We start from the raw sequence: 27,534 nt of genomic DNA, 5'->3' as shown, positions 1-27,534 counted from the left end.
AACTCCATGGTCTAGAAAGACATATATTAGTTAGGCATCTCATATCATGTCTTTGTTAACGAGCCCTTCCCTAATCTAAGGACTGGGGACCATACGAGAGAGGGAGAATGCAACAGTCAGTGTGGATCCAGCCACAGATTTACTCTTGATGCAACAGATGTAAGCTGCTTCCTGAAGAGCCACTTTGCATCTTTGCACTGTGGTCTGGGACCTCTTTCTTATTTGCTTAGATGCAGTGCTGGCCCAGTCCACATCTGTGCATTTATACTTAACCTATTGAACCCTTCTAGAAAGTGAATTAGCAACCATCCTTAATGCTCAGAACTAATAAATTAAGTTGGAAACACACTGCTTCCTAAGTGAGCAGAAAGGGCGTTTCCAATGGCAAGAACTACTCCTTTTTATAAGAACAGAGTGTGGTGACACACCCTTTGTCATTTCGTCAAACCAGGTTATAATTGTCACAAATTTTGGCTGATGCACAGAAAGCATATGTCGTATTTCTTGGAATAGAGCTAGCACTGGAAAAGATACGATTACATTTCCACAGCACTGCACTTGAACTAACCTGTCCTGTCAGATCTGAGCTGATGTTGCATCCCAGTCACAGATGTTTTTCCCACCAAATTGTCTGGGCACTTAGCTTAGGATTGTCTCAGTAGCTGTCTCAGGCTGCCTTTTTATAATGCAAAATACTATCCATCTGCTCTCATAACCTATTTTCCTGTCTCTACAGTGAGAATATACAATTCCTTAATGTCAGGAGTTCTCATACATAATTTAGTTTGGGTTTGTTTGCTGCTGATGTGTAGCTGGAGCCTTCATGCTGAACCATTATATCTGAGAAGTTGTAACCCATAGAATATCTTAGAGATGCACAAATAACACTTTTCTGTTTTCCATCGTATTTTGCTTCATGAGTCTTAATTTATCACCAGCTTTACTTTTCCATAGCCTGTCTCTGAAATCTTCCAAAAGTAGTATGTAAAATAACATGGAAGTTTTTTGTTTTGTTTTGTTGATTGTTCTTATTTAAAAAAATATATGTTCAGAATGCTGTGAACTGATAGAATTGGCTTTAGAATCTCTCCCTTATTATGTTGCAAAAATCTGCATATCATGCCTTCTATTCTGTAAGAGGAACAGAACTATGTGTCCAGATGAATATGTCATTTATACAGGTACTCACATATATCCTGATATATTTTACCAAAAATAAAACACCCTTCCAAGAGCTACAAAAATGTCTGTCTTCAGGAAGACAGATTTTTATTTTTATTTATTTTTTTTTTTTTCTCCAAAAAGCAGAAGGATTTCACAATTAGAAAATTTTAGGCTTTTTTTTTTTTCCGACTTTTTTTTTTCTCTCTGCATTTTATTTGTGTCATACTGTAGGAAAGGCACAAAATAAAACCAAAATTTGGTAGGGTTTAGTGGCATGTTTTTCTCCATATGCTTACATATATATACGTGTGAATTTTAAATGTCTTAGAAAAAATATCTTTAATGGCTTGTATGCAGCTAAGGCAGTTTGAACTCAAACATGCCTTTAGAAACATACTTGCCTTTAGAATTTTGCAAAGGTATGAAAAAGAACTATATCAGCATGATAATTGTTTTTCTTACTCTCTGGTGCTACTGATTAGGTCTGGCTGGTCTATGCAAGAATGTAAGCAGTCACACAGACATGGAATACTTTCAGAGTGAAGAACCCAGGAACAACCTCTACTTCATGTTCAAAATGAGGCTCCAGAGGGCAAAACAATTCAAAAATGTTTAGAATGAACTGTGAGTATGGGACAGCTAAATATGAGCTGTCTCTGTTGTTTCCCCTTCAGAATGTGAATATGGGAAAAATTGTCTCAATCAAATTTCTATCAGAATAGGTGCAAGTGTATATGTGAAAATATTCGTAACTTGAGAACTGAAACTGCTGGGGGTCTCATAGGAAGCAGGAAACAGGAAGCAGAAGTTTGTTTGACATTCAATTTATTTAGATTGATTTTATAGAGCAATGACTTTATGTCTAGCAGACCTCTTCAATAATGCTTTAAAAGTTATCTTCAATGATTATAATGTCTGTTGTGTCTAACCATGCTCATAGAGAAGCAAAACTCTTATGAAGCTGTGCTGAGAAGTTAAATGAATGAGCTTTATATGAGAAAGGAACATCTCTCTAGATTATTTTTTAAATGTAGGCATGATGTCTGAGTCAGAAAGAGAAAACAGTAGTTAAAGAGTAGCCCTTTTATAATCACATACGGTATTGCAAACAGCCCTCATTAGGGGTGGAAGTAGAAGCACTTATGTCCAGCAACTTTAACCACACGGGTGATATCCTTTTCGATGTGTCATGACCACAGTACTCTAACAGCCTGTGAATGCTAAAGAACAGACACAAACTATATACTAGTTCTTGAAAGATAGCTCTTTTTTGTTAGTCCTATTTATTTATTTATTTTCTGCTGTAAAAGCATGTGTCAGAGACAAAATCCAACAGTTGGAAATTTGGGTTTCTTTAAAAGGGCCAGGCTGAAGAAATACGTTTCTTTTTCCCTCATTTCTCCCCCCTCCCCCTTGGAAAGTACAGTTTCATTTCATTTCATTTCATTTCATTTCATTTCATTTCATTATTTCAGTGAATTATTCTCTTTATGTGCTCTGCAGAAGTTACAGCCAAATGGCTATTGCTTTCCCAACTTAATTCATGCACCTTTTAAAACATGAAAAATGCATAGGTAACAAAATGAGAGGTGCTCCCAGTTGGCTTGTGGAGCTAAGGAACTACTCAGGTTGCTAAGCCCATTACTTGGGTATCTTAGGAGAATTCCAGCAACTGGTTGTGTGATATCAGGATTCACAAGATCCCAAAGGTACATACAAGTTTCTTCATAAAAAGAGTTAGAAGAAGTAGCAGATTTTTGCTGTGATTTTGATTGCATGCAATCTTTTTTTTTTTTTTTTTTTTTTTTTGACAGATTTCAGGTATACAGTTGTAAAATCTCATTTCCTAAGTTTCCATTATCTCAGCTTAACATCATTCATCATGGAAATCTGTGAGGAGCATTGGTTTGAACATATTATGTATTCATCTATATGCATCTGTGTTACTATAAGGCAGTGGTAGGTTACATGCCTCTAGGGATAGCTGATTTACTTTTTGAGACTTCCTACATCTACACACACACACACACTTGGATTTCCCAGCATCATCTGTTTGTTTCTGTTCTCTCTCTATCTATAGCCATAAATTATATATTCTTAATGTGTCATATCTGTAACTCTTGTATGACAAAGAAATGGGCTTTCATCTTTCTTTCAGTAGAGTGAGTGTCAGTGAAAGGATAGCATAGGTTTTTGAAAAAACTGTACTACATTAACACATGATTTAAGTGTTACTGCTTTCAAATTCTATCTCCTTAGTGGCACCATGTACTGCATTAAACCAACTAAGACAAATAACTTATTTTGTATTGAATACAATGAAATACATAAAGAAGCTATGAAAGAACATCAAGTCTACTTTTCAATGTGCTGAAACAATAAACATCTCATTCAGCAGTTCTTCAAAACATAATAATGTGAGCCCACAAAATAAGCTTCTGATTTATTTTTTCAACTTATTATTATTTATATAGCACCAGAGGGGTAGATGGCATTTCAGAGGTTTATAAAGCAAATCCCGAGCATTGTGGGTGTAAAACAAAACATGACAAATAATAATATAGTGGTGTGTGGGTAGGAACAAGGTGAAAATAAAAACTAAAAAGAAAAAAGGAATGAGACCTTACCTAAAGACGGTGTATGTAATAAAATATATCTATTAAGTATGGACACACACTTAGAAATACCACAATAAAAGATCATTGAGGTCACAAAGTTAAATAATTAAAGAACTGCTAGAATTTAAGGTTATGTACAGAGTTTTAAGTTGTCCTGCTTCACTGCATATAACTTCGGATATTGTACAGCCCATAAGCCATCTTTTCCAGGAGCCCTGGCTCATGTCATGAACAAGATTCACTGGCTCTGACAATGACTCGGGTTGATGGAGATGAGTTCTGCTGATGGAATTCACATGAGTGCAGGAATTTTTAGCCTAACTGGACACTTCTCGAAGAATGAGGACTTGCCTGTGAAGGGGTGTGATACCATACATTCATGCACAAGTTTAAAGCACAAAAACTGTGCACAGAGCCTCCTCTGTGGATACCTTCCACTGCAACTGAGAGAGCCTGTCAGTGTGTTGGCTCATCATACTTTTGGAGAGAAAAGCCCTTCTTCCTGCCTCCCTCTCCTCTTCGCTTTACTGGGAAGGTGGCAAAGAGTACCCACACAGGTCAGCAGGGAGGACAACTGATAGATTCCACATCAGCTCTCATTATAGTTACCACACAGCACAAAATCTCTTCCACTCAAACTGCTCCATGACATATATCAAATTCTTGTTTCTCTTCACAGAGTTGTTAGAATTCATCACTGAATAGTCCTAAATATTTTTTGACGTAGACAAAGGTACCTTTACTCAAGTGTTTTAAGGGATTCAGAGAAACTATTTCTGATAAACTTTAAAAGAGAAATTATGAAAGAATAAATTTTATGCAGGCACTGGAGCATGTAAAAACTCAGTGAGGGGTCACGGTCTGATGAAGTTATAAGCAGCTGACGACAGGGCCTTCTGGAAAGGTCATGAACTTCAACTACGACTCTATCTGCAGCATTTGCATCATTCTATTTTTTGTTTATACTCACTGTTCCCCAAATGTCAAAAAATGTTCAGAGATTATTTCAGGGGTAGAAAGTAAGAAAGGGAGAAAGATAAATAAATGTTTACAATGATTTTAATTAATTCAAATGTTCTTTCCTGTTTTAAGAATCTTCTTGAAAGTTCTTCTTGTTGATTTAAGGATCTACAAGAAAACTTGTGAACCATGTGATAGCTGAACTCTTTCATCCCAAGAGGATGAAAAGAGGAAATGTGTATGTCAGGTTAAAATGAATAGCAGATAATATGCATAGCAGATGACTGGTGGCTTATACAGTCTCTATTTGGGAAAAAAAAAAAAAAAAGAAAGAAAAAAGAAAAAAGAAAAAAAGATAGATAGATAGATAGATAGATAATGAAAATCATTATTTCCACAACAGGATTTAACTAATACTCCAGTTGATGGAGAAAATAGAACGATGGGAAGTAGGATCTATGCACACTGGACAAAAGTGATTTTTACCTGAGGCACAATATCTGAGTAGTGTTACCAAGCTAAAACCATGCCTTTTCTGTAAATCAGTTTATAAATACCTTTCCCCATGACTGCCAGTCTAGCACTGATAATTACTGCCGTATCCATCCACACTTTCTCTCCTTTTGAATTACTTTCTAATGGATGACATTGCTGGATAACAAGGAATCAGCTATAGAATGTTAAAAATATTGGATTAATTTGACCTAGGGTCTAAAATTACTTTTTGACTTCACACTTCAGTCAATTTGAGATGGCACTATACAATATTTTGTTATGAAATGCTAATTAGTTTGGAAAAAGTAAATAACAACGTAGAAAAGCTAGCTGCTGTGCCAGGGAGGATTCCCAAAATGTCATTCTGATCTTACCATAAATTTTACTCAGTCACAGTAAGAGGTAATAACAGAAAACTACTTTCTCACTGCACCACACAATCCTTAACTAAGCTCTGGTGTGAGAAAAAGATTGCCTTGAAAATGTCAGTGAGGCAGAGAGCTTTATGACACAACAATGTTATTCACCTCAGTAAATCTCTGCTGCTCTTTTATCTTGAAAATGTGACAGCTGAGATAAAAAAGTATTTTTCACACACATGCACAGAAAGAGAGAGAGAGTGAAAATAAAAAGCTGTAGCAATAAGAATCTCTAAAATATAATCAGGCCCTGCCCTTCTGGAAAAAGTGCAGGAACTCAGTCTATAAAGAGTAAGAAACATTTACACTCAGAATCATGGCAATTCCATAAGGATCATAGCAAGGTGATGCTTTCATCACTTAAAGGATTTTACCAGATTGAGGAACACAAAACCCTTATTCACTCAAAAAAAGTAAAAGTCTCATTTTCCTTACATATTTATCTCTGTGCCATTACAGTTCATATATATCTTCCAGCTGTGATACACGAACTTGAAAATCTTTGGGAAAAAAAATCCTCATTATTTGGCTTCAGGACAGTCTGTGCCCATTGCTAACCAAAGTTACAAATTGGAAGCTCCACAGTTTATATCAGTTACTCAGAAGTAATAGCACTGATTCCTCCTAAGAGCATATACTTATCAAGGTTTTCATCATATGAGTGATGATGGCTTGAAAGATTTTAAGTAAGATTATTTTTAGTATATTGTAACTCTATTTAATATCGTTTTCCAGGGAAAATTCTCAGCAGACTCTCAGCAGTCTGTTTTCCACATTTCAATGACTTGATTTCACCACAAGGGCTTCCCAGAATCTTTATTATTTTTTGATTGCATTTCTTTCTGTAGTAAATTCTTTTCTGAGACTGTCTCAGTTAGTGGAAGTGGTCCTGTCTAATCCAGTAGTCTTCATCTCCCAGGCTATTTCATAGTAACCTGTCTACATCCACAGAGACACACACATGCACACACAGTCACATGCACTCCTGCATGTGTGCACACAGACACACACACACACAGAAACACAGATACACACACTTAGACACACACACACGCTCCCTCTATTTTTCTTTCTTCTGTAGGAATCTGTAGGGTAGAACAACAGGGCATCTCCTTCTTTCTGATCCATGACTGTAGTAGTTCCTTCCTCCTTGTATCTGTGACAATATCAGAGGTGTCCAATCTTTCCCCAAGGTTTGACAGCTAATAATGCAAAAAAAAAAACAAACAAACAAAACAAACAAACAAACAAAAAAAACAACCAATCAACAACAACAACAAAAAAAACCACCAACCTGATGAACATTGCATGCAATGGAAAGTGATAAGCTGTTGGCCAGCTGCAACTAAACTGAGCTAAACTAATATGACAATAATAAGAGAAACTCAGATGTCACATCATGTAGTGAAAAGAGAACAGTAGGATGAAGGACATCAAAAGACAATGAACAGGGTGGTGTTAGTTCATCAGAGTTGCTGTTGGCTTGAAATTACCAAATAAATATATGATGTCAGCAAAACCAGGGTAAAAAAATGTAATGGGTGGGTTTGTATATTTGGAGAGGAGGCATATATAGAACAAGGAGCAATGGGGTTGTTTGGGAATGGGATCTCTGTAGAGCAGCCCTGACCTTCACTAGCTCAGTAGAACAGGACAATAGACCTGTTGTGACCGTACTGTGTGTATCTGACCTGCTTTTGTGTTTTTCTTGCACCTAGGGCACTTTGCGTAACTTCAATGAGGGGACATCGTGGAGGCTGCAGAGAGTGGTCCACACTTTCCTAAGAGTAATTGAACAACTTCTGCAGTCCTTACTTCATATCCTTAGAAAGAGAGGTGTGGATGATTACTTAGTTACACAGAACTACAGGCTGCTACTCAAATGAAAATGTAGAATATGGAGCTCACACTATTGTTGTTTCTCTGCACAAAGTATTTATTCAGTTATACCTGAATACAAAATGTGCTTAGTAAAACGGCAGGGAATATGAAGCTGGGAGACATTGTGGGTTGGAAAACAGTATTACAGTTATAGGTGGAAAACAAAGTGGAGAAATGCTCAGAAAAAATTGAATGAAAATTCAAGAAGAAAAAATGAAAAGAACTACATATAGGAGGGAGTACCAATGACAGAAATGGGGGACAACAGTCAATTGGAGATAGTAGTTCGTCTGAAAGTGATTGTGAGATTATATTTGATACCAAGCTCAATTGTAATTAACAATATAATGATGCTACAAAATACCCCAATAAATACATTGGAGTTTTTGGAGAAAATGGCCAACAAAGTATGCAAAAGCCTCCTTCTGCTATAGGCAGCATAACTAAAGCTGTGGTTGAAGTGCCTTTTCCAGCTCTGGGCACATGCGTTTTCAGTAAAATACAGGGAAAATGTCCAGAGCAGAGAGATTCAGAAATTGTTCAGTTAACAGAACTAGAACTGGTCGGGGGTCTGGGAACCAAGCCGTGTGGAACTGTTAGCATAAAGAAGACAAGAGAAGACATGAAGGTTACCTTTTTATAATAAAAGTGCTATAAGAAAAAAAGGAAGGAAGGAAGGAAGGAAGGAAGGAAGGAAGGAAGGAAGGAAGGAAGGAAGGAAGGAAGGAAGGAAGGAAAAGAAAGAAAATGAAAGAAAGAAAATGAAAGAAAGAAAGAAAGAAAGAAAGAAAGAAAGAAAGAAAGAAAGAAAGAAAGAAAGAAAGAAAGAAAGGAAGAAAGAAAAGAATGTATTAGATTTTATCTCCTATGTTGAATTTGAGATGTGTGCAGATCCATGCTAGTTTGTTTTGTTTCCAGCAAGTGGTCTGTAGAACTCATAACCCCAGTCATAGGCAAATATTCACAGTCCTTAGTAGTTTCCTGATTCTACACAGAGTAGATTTTGGCCTTTATTTTTCACACACAAAAAAAAAAAAAAAAAGTATAGCCTGTAGCCTGAAATAAATAAATAAATAAGGGGAAAAAAAAATAAGCCAATATGTCACCATTATTTGGAAAGTTATAAATCATTATTCAGGAAGAAACTGTCTAAAATAAGCTGGAAAGATCACTGCTACTGGAAAGACCTCTGCCACTTGAAACAGGTAGCAGATTCCTCCTATTATCATTACATATTCCAGCAATACTTGTTCTGGTGTCCTTAACCGCATTTTTGAGAATGAAGTTCTGAAAGCTGAATGACAGCTGTAGTTGTACAATTTCTGAACAATTAAGTTGTAGTCTTGACATTATTCACAGTATAATTTAAAGCTTTCAGTTTGCCTTAGTCTGCTTTTAAGCTGTTTCATACAAAAGGAAATTAAAAGCCAAGGCTACAGGTATTGGACTTCAGTAGTCATATTTTTCATTCTTGTTTTCATAAGAAGTCATTATACTAGTATATTTTTAAAACTATAAAGAAAAAGAAAGGAATTTAAGAGCCCGACTAACCAATTTAAAGTAATTCTGGGAAAATCTACAAGTAAAATCAGTGAGAAGTATTTTAAGGGTAATCTTAGGCTGTGTGACTCTTGCATGGGCACTCAGACTGTCTTGTGGGTTTGCCTTCCCAGCAAGCTAGCACAGCTTTTGCTGACTGCTCTCACACCCTGATATGTGGACTTCCTCAGCATTGTGGTATGTTTTGCATTGTTTCCTTCCCTACTTTGTTCAGTAGCCCAGATATAATAGTTTATGCATGGCTTGTTTGGCGAATAAAGATTTAAATATGAATTCCACCATTTCAGTAACATGTTCAAAAGTGAATACAAAAAAAACAGCTTACTTAAAAAGAAAATATTGGGATTACTTTGTTTCAAAACATGTTTACTCCTTGGTCATTTTGGGGGTACCAGTGATGCCAGAGGTGACAAAAATTAAAACACTCCAGACACCTGCCCATTGACACTCATACTGAAAACACCCCATAATTTCATACACAACATTGGTATGTCATTAGAAGATGACAATTTGATGCTGAACATTGTTGAAGATTACATAGTGATGCCCTCCTGACCCATTTGTTATGAATTCTTGAAAAATTTCTCCAGATATCCCCCACACCTCACATATTTCCATGATCTCTGTTACATACAGACATGATTTCCATTGTCTGCAAAGTGCCAAGATTGATATAATGCATGGCTAGATATTTTGAATTAAAATGGTTTACTATGCCTGGGTAAAAAGCTGCTTCAGAAGGATCAAAATTCTGACTGACTGTGTCAGGCTTGAAAACAGCCTACCCAAGGAAACTAATTTGTGATATGTTAGGGTGCAAATTCACACTGTACAATTCACACCCTGCATGAAGACTCCATGTTAATCTACAACACAGAGAAAGGGTGAGAGTCCTCTCATCTAATTTCACACGTCTTTCATCATCTAAATGGTTGGTATATTTAGTACCAGTTGGTTATCTAGACTCCAACCAAGGACAAAGACACTGTGGAAAGATTATTAATTTTATAGGAAGGTAAGTGTCCAACATAAATGGACAATTCCTCTACTGGATTTCTCCCTTCTTTTCTCTCTGTAGACTGTGGAGGCAGCTTAGACTAGATGTCTAACTTATGTATGGCTGAACTGATGTGAGTGGGATGCTAGCTTGGAGCTGTGACACCTACTTTATAAAAATGTTTAAGGAAAGAGACCATGACAAAGGAAAAAAAAAAAAAAAAAAAAAAAAAAAAAAAAAAGATAGTAAGTATTAGTAAGTATTTTCTTGCTCTTGGAATAATATACTGCAGATAAAGGTTGCCCTGATACATAAATGAAGTTCCTAACAATTCAGAAATGATCCTTTTTTTTTTTTTTTTTTTTTTTTTTTTCATATAACACAGAGATTTCTGATAAACTGTTGTTAGGTAAGGACTGTGACTAAGATGAGAAGACTTTAACTTACTTCAGTTAATAAGTATAGATGTTATAATTTCTTTCACTGAACTCTAGGAACATTCACTGGTAATTATATAACTCTGCATGTTCTGTTGATGGCACACATTCATATAAATGGCTGTAGACCTTTGTGCATTTAGTTAAAGTTAGATATTAAAGCATAGATATTAAATATGGTACAATGTAATTCTCTATATTATTAATATAGTTTTGAAAACAAATAAGCATCCTGGTTTGGTTTGGTTTTGTTTTTAAAGAAATGTTATAATCTCTTCAACTCACAAACTAATATATAGTGCCTAAAACTAAAAGACTAAATTCCACAATTCCACTTTGAAATACTCTTTTTGCAGTCCAAATTACCGTCAATGGAATTATATATTAATTCAGCTGGGCTTTACTTTCACACTTCATTTGCTGTCTTACTGTCTTAGCTGGAAGATGTGTCAACAAAAAATGTAGGTTTCAGAAGATTCTGCAAGTATCAAAGTATCTTGACAAGCTTCTGTTCTGCTGTCTTCTTTATTTTATTTTTTTTTATTTATTTAAATGAATAGGAACATCAGTCAAGAGTAGTATCGTTCAAAATATTTGATGAGAAAGATATCTGTGTATTTTAATACCCTGTTGTTTAGAATAGTCATAATGACTAAAAATCTCTGCTGTGAAACATCAGCGAACAAACTACCACTGAACTTAAAACAAACATTAATAAAGAGAATGGAGAGGGTCATCAGTGGCAAGTACGTGGTCCAGCTGTAATCAAAATGCAGAGATACCTTAGCAGAGTATTGCTGTTTCTGGTGTACAGGGGAATACTCCTGTTCAGAGTGTCGTACACAGCATGGTAGCCAAGTCATATCAAATAATCAGCAGGGTGCCAGGTAAGCAGGAAGCTCTGAAACAGCATTGTAATGTGTTCCTGTATGATTTAGGTGAGTTCACAGAAAATAATTGCATATATTATCTCTAAAGGAGATCTGGGTAAAAAATCAAAATCTCCTTGAATATAAGCTCACAAACGTGACCACGCTTCCAGTTTGACCCCAGATTTATAACTCCTTTTATGATTCTCAGTTCAGCAAATTTATTGTCATTCAGCTCATCCCTCCACATTTGTGTGCCACAGCTCCTACTGAGGTTATTACTTTTTGTTTAGGAATCACTACTTTTGATGCAATGTCTTAACTGACATTTCACACTTTTTAGATTATCTAAACATCTAAACTTGCACATAGACGGTAGCCCTTACAGCTACATAGCACTTGTTTTCTTTTACATTGTTTTAGTCCACTGCTACCTGAACAGTATAAATTAATTACTTCCTTTGTGTACATTAACCATGCTCTGCCATGTCTATTTGCATATAATATTTTATGTAACACATAAAAAAAATCAGATGGCCAGAAAACGATCTGAAAAATTCCTCAGTCAGATGTCTCTAGGAGATTCATACATACCTTACCACTTTATAATGTTATTATTAATGATATAACACCTAATGAGCTTTATAAAGAAGCTAATCTTCAGGCAGGGTGTTCACACTGAGATTTCTGACAAAAAGTGAGATATATGACTTGCAGCACTTAGCCCAGCTAAAGCTTAATGTAGCAACTTATAAATATTGCTGTAAAGCATGATTACTATGAATACAGTCCATTTACTTAATCCAGGGCTTCCACTGTTGGCTGGCCAAAAGGTGAATTAATTGGCTAGCAAAAGCTGTATTCAGAGCTTCATGGTGTAGGACAAAATGTCTGGAAAACCCTAAGTAATACTGCTAAAATAAACAACCTTCCTAGCACATCATGTCTCAATACTGAGCAAAACTCAGCAGGGTAGGCTCTTCTTGGTAAGCTTGAGCAGGAGTAAGATGTCATATTGAATATCAATAAGGAAGTTCCCAGTTAAAAGACACAGGAGTCCACAGAAAGCCCTTCATTTTTTTTCCTCCTCCATCTGTCTGCACTTTTCTGAGCTGCATCACAGAGGCAGATTTTTCCTCTGTGTCCTGCATATCCATCTGATGTCATTTAAATCACATCAAATCTTTGGTTTTCAGGATAGTTGCAGAATTTGTTACTGCATTTGATATCTTGCAGAAAAGGCATCTCCTATGATGTTTCTGCTAATTGTGTCTGAGATCTCAGTAAGGTGCTGTGTGCATACATCCATGGTGGAATGCATGTTAGGTAATAAATTGGGCCTTTTTCTGCATGAATAATTCTTCAAGGACAGAGGCATGCACTGGGAAACAACTCACATACATGCCTGATTCACCTGGCTATTGCAAAGAGCACCATTTAGCAGAGCTGGAATACACAGCCTAGTAGACTTAGTGCTAGAAAAACGCAGTATTGAAGGAGAAGCGAGTAGTTTGCAATCTTGCTGTAAGAAAGCCTCAACAGAGAAAACTGGCAGTACTCCACATCACTGCCTCCAGATTGTTACTAGAGCTCACCAGCTTTTTAGAAGTTCCTATTCCTTTCTCTTTTGTTCCCAATTATGAAACTCCTGATGTATCTTCTTACCCCCTTGCTTTTAGCTCTACTGCTGAAAACATACAACATGGGCAGCTCAACTTGATATGCCTAGGTGTGTGGTTAGGGTTTCCTTGATGACCTCTTACCCTCCCGAATTCATGGTTCCTGGTACACTGTGCAGAGATACCTAAGCCCTTGAAAGAGCTGGCAGAGTAGATGAGCTTGGGCTCTGTGAATTGATCCCGTGCTGCAGTATTCTCTTAATAACCATAACAATCATTTTGTATGCACAGCAGCAGAAATAATGTTTGGTAAACCAGGCTGCTAAGTAATGTATAAAAATTTAATTGCCCACACTAACCTGCAGTTAAGGTATGAGCACAGTTATTTTGGATTCAGTTCCTGATTGTGTTTTAGGTCCTTTTCAGCTATGAATTTAACAATGCAAAGCCATCTCCTTTTTCATACATGTTTTCAGGTATATGATATGTAATTTGGTCTGAGTGCTAACACATGCAAGACAACAAGGGTTTCCAACAACTTGGACAATAACCCCTATAAAGCAGAGATGTACAATTTAATGTTGAATGCATCTGAAAGGATACATTTTGTTTCAGTTTTACAAATTGACAATTTTTCCCCCCAAAAATAGAGACAGAGCCTTTTTTTTTTTTTTTTTTTTTTTTGGTATCATTTTGTAACCATTCTAGATAGGAAAAATGCTTCATGCTCTATATCTATTGTACAGTATAATTTATATTTGAAATCTGGTCTATCATTCAATTTTTCAAGGCCTGTACAGAAAGCTCTGCCTTTTTCATGTTGTGCTTTTACTTTGGTATCATTCTAGTTTTGTCTGGCTTTTCTGGGGAATCTTTAGTCTCTATTTTTGTATATGTTTATATCAACTTCATCAAAGTTATCTAAGGCATGTTTGCATATATATGTCTGACTATGTACTTTTTGGTTGCATTTCTTGATTTTCACTTGTCAGAAGGAACACTTTTTTTGAGATTTTACTTTATTTTATTTTTTGTTCCCTTCAGAAAGGAAGTTCACATTCCCCATCAAGGGATTTATTGGGAGAAATGATCTACCAACCAGAGACTCAGTCATAAAAGACATTGTTGTAAAAAAAAGTAGTTTAGCAGGACAATGAATTTCCATGTATTTGGAGGAAAAAATGTAAGTATGATTTCTTGTGCCATGAATGGAGGGAAAATACAGTTCAGTGCTTGTTGAGTGTTCTGTGTGTTATGTGGTGTGTGTGGTGTGTATGCCTGTGTGTGTAGGGAGTACAAGATATCCTAAATCAGTGGTACAGGGGTTACGGTGATGGACACCATGCAAAAATGAGAAGAAACACAGTCCCCTTCCTGTTTTTTGTATTCCATAGCTGCAGATCAGGGGAATTTCTGGCTATAAAATGAGAAGACATGAAAAGTGGATTCTGAGACAAACTGATTAGGCAATTTTCTGTCATGGTTAGGTAGGTCAGTTGGAAGGGCAATGGCAGAACTTATGATTTCATTTATGTATTTTTTGTTTATGCATTCTATATTTGGAGGGAAAAGCTTAACTTTGGCTAGTAGTCATGTCATACGACTGGCAGAAGAACCTCCTTTATTGCCTTTTACTGCTTAATGCTGGGCCCTTGCCTTGGCATGAATTTTTGCTTTAAATGCACCAGTTTACACTATGGTAACTGTTACAGTAACAGGTTCTGTTTTGAACACAATAACCAAGAAAAAAAGAAAAAAAAAAAAAAAAGAAAAAAAAATCTATGCCTCTTCAAATGAGGAAGCAGTCAGCTTGGGGGCTTGTTACAGGTCTAAGAAGTTACAGAGGGTGACTGGAGCTGAGATGACAGGTGCAAAACAAATTAAAGGCTTAGATCTTACAGCATCTAGTTAAGCTGTGGGAGGCCTTGCTACAGGTTGCTGTAGATTTAAAGAGTTGGTGCTAAATTAAGAAGCAAACATCCATGCTTTTAAAAGAGAAACACTCTGAAGGGTTTTAAATAAGGAGGTCTTTTTATTCGAAGATTTATTGTCTACAACAGAAAGTCCCTCCGACTCAAGTAACTGGCAAGTGAGAAAATATTCAGAAAGTTTGCCTTGTTTGTAAAGTTTTCCCTGGCTATTTGTTATTTGGTTCCTCTTCTAAACAGGATGTTGGGCAAGTTTGTGTGTAGTCTTTGCGTGTATGCGTGTGTGTAATTCTCTTTAAAAATAAATAAATAAATAAATACATATACATATATATATATATATAAACTGCCATCTAAAACATTATTTTAATGATGCTTTCATATTTGTCTACCACTCCCTGATAATCTGCTGCTAGCAGCAGAACTTATGAATGGATAAGACAGTTTGGGAGTGAGTAAATACAGACCAAGACATGTGAAAAACAAAACACCCATAATGCTTTTACATATATAAAATATTTTTGTTTTGTTTTGTTTATTTTAAAGAAAGGACTGCGTGTAGATAGTTCTACTTCAGATATATCTGGACAGCTCAGTTAAGCTGGACTGGCACAGAAATGCGTGCCACTGAGTAGGGTGAAAGCATGAATCTAATATGCAGGTGCTGTCATTGCTATCCTAATTGAAAATATAACTACTGACTTCAGAAGGTTTTTTTCAAACTTGGGAGCAAAGAGAAGCTATGAATAAATGATTGTCATTGACACTGATATCAAGGAATCACCTTTCTATATTAAACAAACATAAATATTCCTTGCAAGTGATTTAGGTTAAAGACATTATATATCAGTATTTTAAAATTAAAAATAAAATAAAATAAAATAATAATCTCTTAAACATGAATTGCCTATGCAATGTGATCACTGTGATAGTAAGTGTGGTATAAAATCCTGACAATAATTTATATTTATAAGTTCTCCTCATAAAATATGCATGAATTAAACTATGAGTTATCTTGAACTATGCAAGTACTACCATTTTAGTATTAGGACTTTTGACCATTCAGCTGATTGCCATAATTTCATTTAGTTCCCAGAGATTTGCTAAGTACTTCCTGGAACAATTGTTGATAGCAAAAATCTTACAAAATTTGTAGCATAATGTGCCAAAAAGAGTAAAAAGACAATATGCACAAGGTATGAAAGGACAGTAATGTAAGAAAATCTGTTACAGCAATGCCAGTAGAATGTGCCTGGTAGTTATACAGAACAAATGGCTTGAGGGCATCATTATTTATTTATTTATTTATTTATTTATTTTTACTGAAGGTTCATTTCATACTGATGTCTTTCTAGAAGGGGTTAAAAACAACGGGTTGCTCAGAAAAAGAGTTGAGCTTGCCTCTAGAATATAGACACTTATGGAAAGGTAAGGATGTTAACAGGAAATCTAGTTAACTAGGCATCAAGGAGAACAGAGCAACAGGTGGAAAATTAGAGAAGAAAGCATGTTGGCCAAGAATAAGGCTCTGAGTGATAGCTCTTCTGGGATCTCTCTGTGTATTGTTTCTGTGTACAGTTACTTACCAGTAGGGAATCATGCAATGTAGTTAAATAATAAAGAGAACTGGAAGCATATCATGTAATATTTTGAAACAGAAGTTAAACTTCTATGTGGTGAAGAGTGGTACAAAAACATCATGAAGACAATGCGATTGAGTATATTCTCTATATGATAGAGTATATTCACACTCAGCACCTGTTTAAAAATCAGATCCCAAGTTTTAGGAAATCATAAATTAAAAGGTATTTGCTTATTTCTTCCCAGGATATTTTTGTTTCGGTTTTCGGTTTTGATTTTGTGTTCTCTTTTAGTGAGCTTTGTCCACATTGCATATTCCTTTAACTGTGCACCACAATGCATTTGCAGCTCAGGAATCTCAAACTGTGACTAGAGGAGGTGCCGTGTATAGTTTTAATTAGTTGTGGCAGAAGTGGATTGGGACTTTTTTTACATCAGTTTACAATCTGTGCCTGAAATCAGTGTTTGTTACAGCACTGTTGTTGCATCTGATTTTTCTGAATCCCCAAATCTCATTTACTACGTACAAGACAGAAGAAAATGCTCATCTGACTTATAAAAAGAAAACACAAAATATAAACATTTTACATTAAGGAAGTACATTGATAGATTTCGTTATTATTTTACCAGCTGTGCAGACCTTTTGTCTTGCCAATATTTGCTGGAAACTTCTGAGTTTTCTCTTCTATTGGCTATTTCATTCACTATAATTTGATTATGGAGTCTATATTGTATCTGCCCTTGATACTGATACAATTGCGTTAGTATCTGTATGTTTCAAAACAAAGAACTATTTTTTTCCCTGTACTTTCAATTCTAAATTACTATCTTCTTCACATATACTCTACTAATAGTTTTCAAGTGTGTTCACATTACACTTGTCTGTGTGGCTGTTGGAGGTAGTCTTCAGCTGGTCCCCAGACTAGAATAAACAACAAAATTTACAGAGGTGTTTTTACATCATAGTGGGACAGGAATGCAGAAGAAATTTTACACCTATTTTGCACCTGCTGATACACAGCAATACATGCTCAGAAATTACATCCCATATATTCTTTAATTAATGCATTATAAGGAAGATTATGTTGGCTTCTTACCTACACTGGGCTGCTATTTTGAACCTTCTTTCTTCATTTACATTTCTCCATAACTTTTCTCCATACACAAGCCCAGCCCAAACACTACTTCTGTACTATTGAGAAGCTATCGTGCCATTATTTGACACCGTTAAGCTAATTTCTAATCTATTTGATTCTAATCTATCTGACACCAGTGTCAAATTCTCACTTCTCAAATAAGCCAAAAGCAGTGCATTCAGGCTATGGAGGAAATGACTCATTGAAGCTTTGATTTTTACTGATTTGGTAAAAGACACATGAAAGACATGAAGATATTCAAGATGATCCAAGAAGAATGAATGAGGGACATCATTTCTATATTATGAAATGGTAGGCTTATTATTAGTGTTTATCGCTGACAGCAATCTAGAGACATTATTAAGCTGGCAGCCTGAGACAATTACTGCATACAAATCTCATCTTATCACTGTCAATCAAAATGGACATGCAAGATAGCAATGTCATGTGCTATGCAATTTCCTAATGAAAGAAATGTTAAGTCTCACTTAGCTGCATGATTATTTCAGAACTGGAGAGCAGCTGATCACTACTGGGGACATGTATCTCACTGATGCTCACAGCCCTAAAGAACCTCTTTTGTAATTAAGTGGAGAAGAAGAGAAACACAAAGTAGTTATCCAGTAAAATGTCAATATAGCACTGGTAATTCTTTATACTGCATTCTTCTGCTGGGGTGTTTGTAGGTAGCTGTACAGCAATTTGTATTGTATGGCTGACTGCTTATCAATGTGTTTTCCTCTTCTGATCAGAGACACAGGGTGGGGATATGGTATAAATCAGCTTTTGTGGTTTGGAAACGTCTCTGTTTTCCTGGAAGAAAGGAGGAAAATATAGAAACTGAGCACAGCAATGTAGCCTCTGCCAACTCTTCTCCCCATCCAGCGCTTTGTCTGTGTGTCTTCAATGCCACCACTAATATGAAGTTACCTTAGATCATGTTCCTGGGAAAGACTGGTGTGATACAGACCTGGGAGATGACTTGCTGGAACCTCCCAGCCTCCATCACTTCCAGGCAACCCTGCCTGTATGGAGCAGTTGGCTCCTGCTGCTCCCTGACACTACAACCTACATTTCCAGGCAGAACTGTATGTACAAAATAATGCATATTGAGTACCAATGAGTATATGAATACACAGAGTAGCTCGAAACTTTCTGGATGCAACAGTCTATCAGAAAATATATTCTTGTCAAAGGCTGTATCTGTTGCCAGGAACTGTCAATAAAGAAGAAAACATTGACAGAAGAAGCCAATTTCTCCACTTCATTAATGTCAATTTCTTTGACTTTTATAAGGTATTGTAGCAGAAACCTCTGAACAAAAAGAACTGAAAATGGCACCATTTCCCATTATGATAACAGAATGTTTCAGTGAGTTCACTATGAATTTGGAAAGCAGTTCTGAATTTCTCTACAACTGATTCTATTTATATTTCATTTCACTAAAAAAAAAATAATGTACAAAAACAAACAAACAAAAAAAGAAACTGGAAATTTTAGAGAACAGGAGAGATATCGGATATACAGGTGTTACAGAATTCATCACATAAGTTTCTATGGGTGTTTTGGGTAAGAAATTATTGGAAACCCTACCTTTACCATTTGCCAATACAGCATGAAAAATCATTTCATTGTTCAATGCAAATCATTTAAAAAGGAATGAAGTTTTAAAATATCAGTTTTGTATTTTTATGCGATTTCTGTTTTCTTTAGATACGGGGAATTTTCACCTACTGTTAGTGTTTATTGATTTGTTTGTTTGCTTTGTATACCATGTTAAGGCATACAGAAGACAGGAAGGTGATTAGAGATACACAGCATGCCTTCACAATGGGTGAATCATACCTAACTAATTTGGTGGCCTTCTACAACAGTCTGACAGCATTTGTGGACAAGGGAAAAGAAACTGACATCATCTACCTGGACTTGTGCAAATCTTTGATACAATACCACACAACATCCTTGTCTCTCACCTGCAGAGAGCTAGTTTTGATGGATAGACTGTTTGGTAAATGAGGAATTGTCTGACTGGCTGAATCCAAACAGTTGTGGTCAATGGCTCAATGTCTGATGGAGACCAGTGACACGTGTTGTCCCTCAGGAGTCCACACTAGGACTGGAACTGTTCAGTATCTTCGTTGGTGGCATGGGCAATTGGATGGAGTGCGCCTTCAGCAAGTTTGAGAATGGCATTGAGCTGAGTGGTACGGTTGATACAACACAGGGAAGAGATGCTATCAAGAGGGACCTTCACAAGCTTGAGAGGGACGCCCATGCAAACCTCCTGAAGGACACAAGGACAAGTGCAAGGTCCTGCACCTGGATCAACACAACCCCAAATATCAGTACGGACTGGGTGATGAATAGATTGAAAGCAGCCATATGAAGAAGGACTTGCAGGTATTGCTGGATGAAAAACTCAACATGACCTGTCAATGTGGGCTTGCAGCCCAGAAAATCAGTGGTATCACATCAAAAGAATGGCCAGCAGGTCAAGGGAGATGATTCTCCCACTCTACTCTTGTGATACCTCACCTGGAGCACTGCATTCACCTCTGGGGCCCCCAGCACAAGAAGGCCAAGGGAATATTATAACAATAACTGTAGCTGTAGCAAGGTGGGGGTTGGCCTGTTCTCCCACGTGCCTGGTGACAGGACGAGGGGGAATGGGCTTAAGTTGAGCCAGGGGAGTTTTAGGTTAGATGTTAGGAAGAACTTCTTCACTGAAAGGGTTGTGAGGCATTGGAACAGGCTGCCCAGGGAAGTGGTGGAGTCACCATCCCTGGAAGTCTTCAAAAGACGTTTAGATGTAGAGCTTAGGGAAATGGTTTAGTGGGGACTGTTAGCGTTAGGTCAGAGGTTGGACTCAATGATCTTGAGGTCTCTTCCAACCTAGAAAATTCTGTGATTCTGTGATAACAAAAATTTCTTCTGAAGAACGTGGCAGGCAAAAGTAGCAGAAGTCTTTGATTTATGGAAATGGGGACCCAGGACTATTTGTATCACTTATGTATTACAACCTTGCTCAAGTGGTTTATTGACAACAGAAATTCTGCATGTCACTCATTTCACTTCTAAATATAATATTTTCTTGGAAGAAAGTAAGGATCTGCAATTACTATTTAATCTGTGTCTGGTAAATGACTCCTACCAATACTTTGGATGTCAGTGGAGACACTTTGTCATGGCCAAGTCATGTTATGATCAGAAAGAGATAGGTGACCAATGCAAAACTTTCTTAATATACAGTGTTTTGGTATTGAATATAACTTAGTTTCCTAGAATGTTGCTATGTCCTTTTTAAGGCAGAAACAAATTGAAGAGAAACAGCAGCATTTTCACAGTGTGATGGCACAAACATGGTCACAGGCCAAGAGGCAGAGACATAAGAACATCTTTATCAATGAGAAACTTCTTATACAACTACCAGACAAAGCAAGAGATTTAGCATCATTTCATTTCTCTGCTTGAAATTGGCAGTAGAAGTAAAAGTTCAATCCTCTGTGGTCTATTTTTACTGCAGAAAGAGTATATTGAGAATCAGTGCCAGAATTGCAGGCTTGGAGATAGGCAGGAATTCATACCCTCAGAACTAGGACGTTACTCTTTGGCTTCTTTTCCTTGAACAAAACAAATGAAATAAGGCCTTATTACTACTACTACTAGTAATAAAATCACTAAATAATAATAACAGCAGCAGCAAGCAAAGCATCTATGATGCATGGAAGCAAATACAGTTTGTTAATTTCCCCCATTATGGATTTAGAAACTCTTACCTCAGCTCTTTCTCTTTGGCTGGCTTTCCTCTTTAGTGCTGACTCGGGTGAGCCAAGGATGGATTTTTTCCACCACATATTAATGACTCCTCTTTAATATTTTCTTTGAAATATAATTACTGTTTTCTTTCAAAATATAATTGATCTTTTTGCATAAAAAGAAAAAAAAAATACACTTTTCACAAATATCTCTAATTCATAACACTGTGAGAACTTAACATCTTACTTAGAACTCCTGCAGAAGTGATACTTTTTCATTACTTAATCTGGATTTTTTTTTTCTTTCCATTTTTGGATGTTGCTTTGCAAATCTTACCCCTGCATATGCTCTTTGACATAGAGAGTTTATACACAGAGCAGCATGAACTGTGATTCATTGGGAAATGATAGGAAATGATAAGATGAGAAATTATTGTATAGAGAAGATATATTACTATACAAAAATAATTGCTTCATTTTAAATTAATCTTTTCCATACACATAAGGCTTTTCTTGTACTGTAAGATACCAGTAGATCTAATACATCCAGCTATCATTCAGCATGACAACACATTCAGCATGACAGAACTGAGTTAATATGGATTTACAAATGTATCCTAACCTTCAGCCACTTAAATAGTTCTAGATTAATTATCTATACATTTTAGAATCCAAAGCTTCCTTGATTCATTCTGTAACCACTTCTAATGTTTACTCTGACTCAGTCACACAATGTGAATGGCTATAAACAGAGTTGCGTGAAACAACTGACTCAATCTGAAGCATGTCTGTTGCAAGTGTTCAGTTATGTTTCCCCATTGAAGCTGGATATTTTTGTTCTCTTTTGTATCCTGATTTAATCAGAATATTTCAAATACAGATTGTAACTGAAGGGGAGTAAGTAAAATAACATGCTGTACTGGAGCCTGGGAACATGTTTAGCAACTGCAGTTGCAAGTTAAAAAAAAATACATCATTTCTCAGAATTTTTACTAAATAATTTTTGTAAATGGGAAACAAATAAAAAACTTTGTGCTTGGGCTGATGTACTTTAGTAGTATTTTAGGCTTTAATTTTGGAACCCCAAGTATTTGCCTCAGGTGATGAAGTAAAAGCTGAAAACCACAATTTGAGATTCTGACCCACATCTGACTTTGCAAGGCTGACTAAAGGATAATAGCCTTTTGTTAAAATACGTAACTGTCATTGAATTGTGCAATACTATGTTTAAGGGCTTAGTATTTGTTCATATAACTTTACTTTAGACAAAGAGTGACAAGTATTGGGGAGTTTTGACACACACATAGCTGTTTCATATGAAAATATCCCATGCAAAGCAACTGGTTGAACCGTTCTTCGTTAGCACTAGCATTAATTCTGAAACTCCATTCTTCTTCAGAGGTGTCTGGGATTCATTATTTACAGGTTGGGTTTGTATAAGAAGAAGATGGTGCAGGTCTCCAGTGCCATATAATCCTAAAAATGTAGGCATGTTTTTTCTGGTGTATCATAAACATCTCCAAATTTGCAAACCCTCAAGAAATGTTAGTTTATGTGTGTTTCAGTTCCTAAAAGTGTTCACATGTGACCAATCTTCGGAAACATATGGTTGGCAGCAGCCCACTGGTTTCAAATTCAATTATATTAGTTATGTTCTGCTCCTTGAAACAAAAAAGACTTAACACTGCACTATTTATTTATTTATTTATTTATTTATTTATTTTTGCTTTGTCATCATCCTCTCAAAGAATGAACAAAATGCAAGGTATGTGTTACTTATATTTTCTGGACAAACTTTAGAAGTTGCATGAAAAATCCCTTCAAAATGTTGGCTTATTGGTTGGACTATGGAAATTGAAAATATAACAACATACTACATAAGTAACTGCAAGCACTACCATGTCACCAGTAATCAGCACAGAGTCAGTTGATCATCATAACTGAGATTCTCAAAAAAGCAAATATTCAATGAATGAACAAAACATTGAGAATTTCAACCAGATACTTTAACTGAAATGTCTCAGTTTCCCCTGACTTTTGACATGGAGGAAGAGAATCAACAAAGAAGCCATGAAGGGAAAAATAGGCTGTTGTTGTGTGTTTGTTTTGTACAATATCTTGAGCAAAAGAGTTCTGTTCAATATCTGAATATACCATGTCATCATATTTTGGAAATAATGGATAATTATCTGAGAGATACATTGATTTCTGTTATAGATAATCTTAACTAAATGAAATCTCTCATGATACAAATTTCAAAGTTTTTTTTTTGTTTGTTTTTGTTTTTTAATTTGTTTATAAATACACAGAAATGCATGGAACACAAAAGATACATGATTTAAAACACAGTCTAGTTAAAACTATGAAATTTCACAGTTTGGGGGAAATTTTGTTAATGATTTTGATCTATCTAACTGTTACAGTGCATGAATGTAACTGTTTTAAAAAATATAGAAAATATAGAAATCAGTAGAACGTACAATACAACCCTCTAGATGACATACTACAGTCATTTAAGCTCTGTAGTTCAGAGAACTTCAGAAGAAACTCTACCGAAAAATGGATACCCAATATTTTAACCTGTGTTCACACTGTGGAGTAACCAGAGAAGTTTTTATACTTTTCCTTTGTGGCTTTTCTATATTATCCATTGGTTATCTCTGATTATTGGTCATATTATAGTCATCTCTGATTTTCTTCAGTTTTTGCTGTGCCTGTTGGAGACAGGATGTCACAGCATCATTTAAAGATATAATTTAAACTTTTTCTCTGTTTCTCTTTGTCCTCAAAAGGGCTAAAGACACAATAGTTTTTATTTATTATTTCTACTCCATCTTCTGATTGACCTTTCTCATGTTTTTCTGTTCAGTTCATTAGGCTGAACTTTCTGGTAACTGGACCCTGAAATCCTACCACTTTTTTTTTTTTTTTTTTTTTTTTTTTTCCCAGAAAAAAAAGTAATTTTGTCTGTCCAACTAGTTGTATTTAACAGATTCCTGACTACAAACTTCTGTTCATATCTGCTAAAAATTTGCATGCATTCAAAGAAAGTCAGTAAAGAATTTTCTTGTAAAAATAATTTTTATGAATAACATGAAAATATTTTTGTGCTTAAGATCTATCCATTTAAACTAGTAATAGGTGTGATTAATATTTGCAGAACCCCTTTTTGCACTATTACGTCAATGAAAACGGCTCTGAAATGGTTGTAGCTATGACTTGCTCCAATCTAAGACCCTTTATTCTGTGTAAAGGCAGTTGAAAGATATTTGTAATGAAAATTGCACTCTAAGAAATTACAGAGTTAATTTATTTGCTTGGAATTGTTTTGTCCTGGCTTGAAAGGCCAGAATTGTGACAATAGGGCAAAGGGTGAAAGGATCACTGAGAGACCAAATGAGGACAGCATTAGCTTAAATTAATTGTTTTGGGGAAGGAAATGCAAAAGATAAAGAAAAAACAAAGATGGGAGATTACTGCTTTAATATAGACCACACCTCTTATATTAACAGCAAGAAATTGATGGCAAGGCTGACAGTCTTTCTTCTTGTACAACATGCACCCACTTCCAGAATCTAACCCTTAGGCCAACCATTTTCACATTATCAAGTAGAATATGCAATAAATTATCTGTTCCTTTTTGTACTTTTAACTATTCCTTACATTGCTTTTGCTTTAAATTACCTGAGAAAATACAGATCAGAGCACCAAACACTGGATACTTTAATTTAAATTACCAGGGTTGCTTAAAGCATAATCTGATATTAGATAGAGTCGCATCTTGGACTTCACACAGACAATAATTCACCCTATCCATGGAAAACAGTCTAATAGAAGGTGTCCTTGCTCATGGTAAGGGCGTTGGAACTGTATGATCTTTAAGGTCGCTTCCAATCCAAACCATCCTATGATTATATGACACTTGAATAGAACAGGAAAAAATCTTGTATTCTGGATAATTGTTTTTAGCTCAAAGATGAATATATACCACACCAACAGTGGAAATGTCACACTATTTCTTAACCCACAAAAGGCAAATTTTCTGGGAGCAATGTTATGGATGTCACAAGGACGACAGTAATCTTGAGCTCAAACAAATGAGAAATGAATCCAAATCTTGAACCTAGTGAGGAGCAGAAATAAATCTTTTGATGTATCCAATTTCAGTGGAAAGAAATGATTAGCCTCAGAAAATATGTGAAAAGGGCTCAAGGATTGAGATAAGGACGAGAAAATCACGCAATAATTATTGTAACGGGCAAAACAGACTCGGCATAAGGAGATAGTAAGATTTATTGCCTACAACTAACAAGCAAGAGAAGTGAGAAAACAAAGGAAAAAAAAACAAAAGCACCTTCCCCCCATCCACCCTCTTCCACCTCCTCCCCCCGAGCGGCGCAGGGGAACGGGGAATGGGGGTTATGGTCAGTCTACAGCACTTCTTCTCTGCCGCTCCTTCTCGGTCACTCTCATCCCCTGTGCTGTGGGGTCCCACCCACGGGATGCAGTCCTTGATGAACTGATCCGGCGTGGGCTTCCCACAGGCAGCAGCTCTTTCAGAACTGCTCCAGATATGGGTCTGTACCACGGGGTCCATCCCTCAGGAGAAAACTGCTCCAACCTGGCTCCCCTACGGGCAGCAGCTCCTGCCAGATCACCTGCTCCTGCGTGGGCTCCTCTCCACGGGCTACAGGTCCGGCCCAGAATCTGCTCCGGCAGGGGTCTTCCACAGGCGGCAGCCTCCATCGGTGCAGGGCCACCTGCTCCACCGTGGTCTCCTCCACGGGCTGCAGCGTGGAACCCTGCTCCACCGTGGTACTCCATGGGCTGCAGGGGGACATCCTGCTTCACCATGGTCCTCACCACAGGCCGCAGGGGACTTCTGCTCCGGCGCCTGGAGCACCTCTCCCCCTCCTTCTACACTGACCTTGGCGCAAGGCTGTTCCTCGCTCCTCTCACTCTCCCGGCTGCTGTGTGGAGTCCCACACGACAAGTTGTGGAGGCCATGGAAGGGGAAGGTGACAAAATAGAGGCTAAGTAATAATTAGATAAAGAATATTTACAAAAAAAAAAAAAAAAATTGTTAAAAAAATAACTGCAGACTCAGACGTCACTCATATATGTGGCCTTGGCCCAGATCTTCTGTGTCCACGTGGTGCAAAGAGAAAGCCATAGTGCCAACTTGAAAAATCTCTTGTAGGTTTGGTGACAAAAACATCCAAATGATGGTTAAAAACTGGGCAATAAAGTCCACAATGTACCCCTTAGTGGCCCACAGATCCATCATAGACATCATAAAGGGCCTAAGCAGGGAAAAATGAGCAAATAAATGCTAATTTATCTACTATGCTAACAGATGGATGGCCATATCTGGTTGTCAGAAGGATTGGTCAGAAACAAGGCGTAACATCAGCAAACATAACACTGAAATTCCCTGTCTGAAGTTGGGCACCACAAAGCAGTGGTTTCACGTGAGACTTCACATAAGACTGCTTATGCTCCAAATACAAAGATTTTACTACTGTGCACATTTTAAGTCTTGAAGAGCCACAACCTACTGCTATAGGGTCCTTCACATGGTGCTGACCTGGGACAGGAAGGTGCTGTGAAAGAGTCGAATCCCACGTTGCAGAGAAATTGACCCATCTTCACTTTTTCAAACAGCAGACAAGTGGGGCTTTTTCATCTCAAGTGTTGGCTGTCCATATACTAGACATGTGACAAGAAATCTTACTCTTGACCTTTGTACTCAGGCTATTCAGCTGTTTCAGACAAATTCCCTGAAAGAAGCATCTGCAGAATCAAGTCCTGTACAACTATATTGACTTGAAAGGAGATATTTGTAAGACAGGATTCAAACAGATTACTACAGTGTGTGGATGCACACTTAAATGCCAAGAAACTTTGAGGCAGAGCAGAGAGATAGTAATTTGTTGCATGTAGTATTCTGACTTCTATTTTTCTTAGCTTTGTTTCTGACTGGTCAACTACTATTGCAGAAGTTGCAGATGAATTTACAACAACAACAAGCAGAAGGAGAAAAGGTATCTATTAACATTTTTTTTTTTCACTATTTGTTTCATTATATTAGTTTATTATCCCCTGGATTTATTCT

This window comes from Netta rufina, assembly GCF_964035555.1.
Source record: "Netta rufina genome assembly, chromosome: Z".
NCBI lineage: Eukaryota > Metazoa > Chordata > Aves > Anseriformes > Anatidae > Netta > Netta rufina.
The sequence above is the reverse complement of the archived record's forward strand: the minus strand, read 5'-3'. Positions refer to the sequence as shown.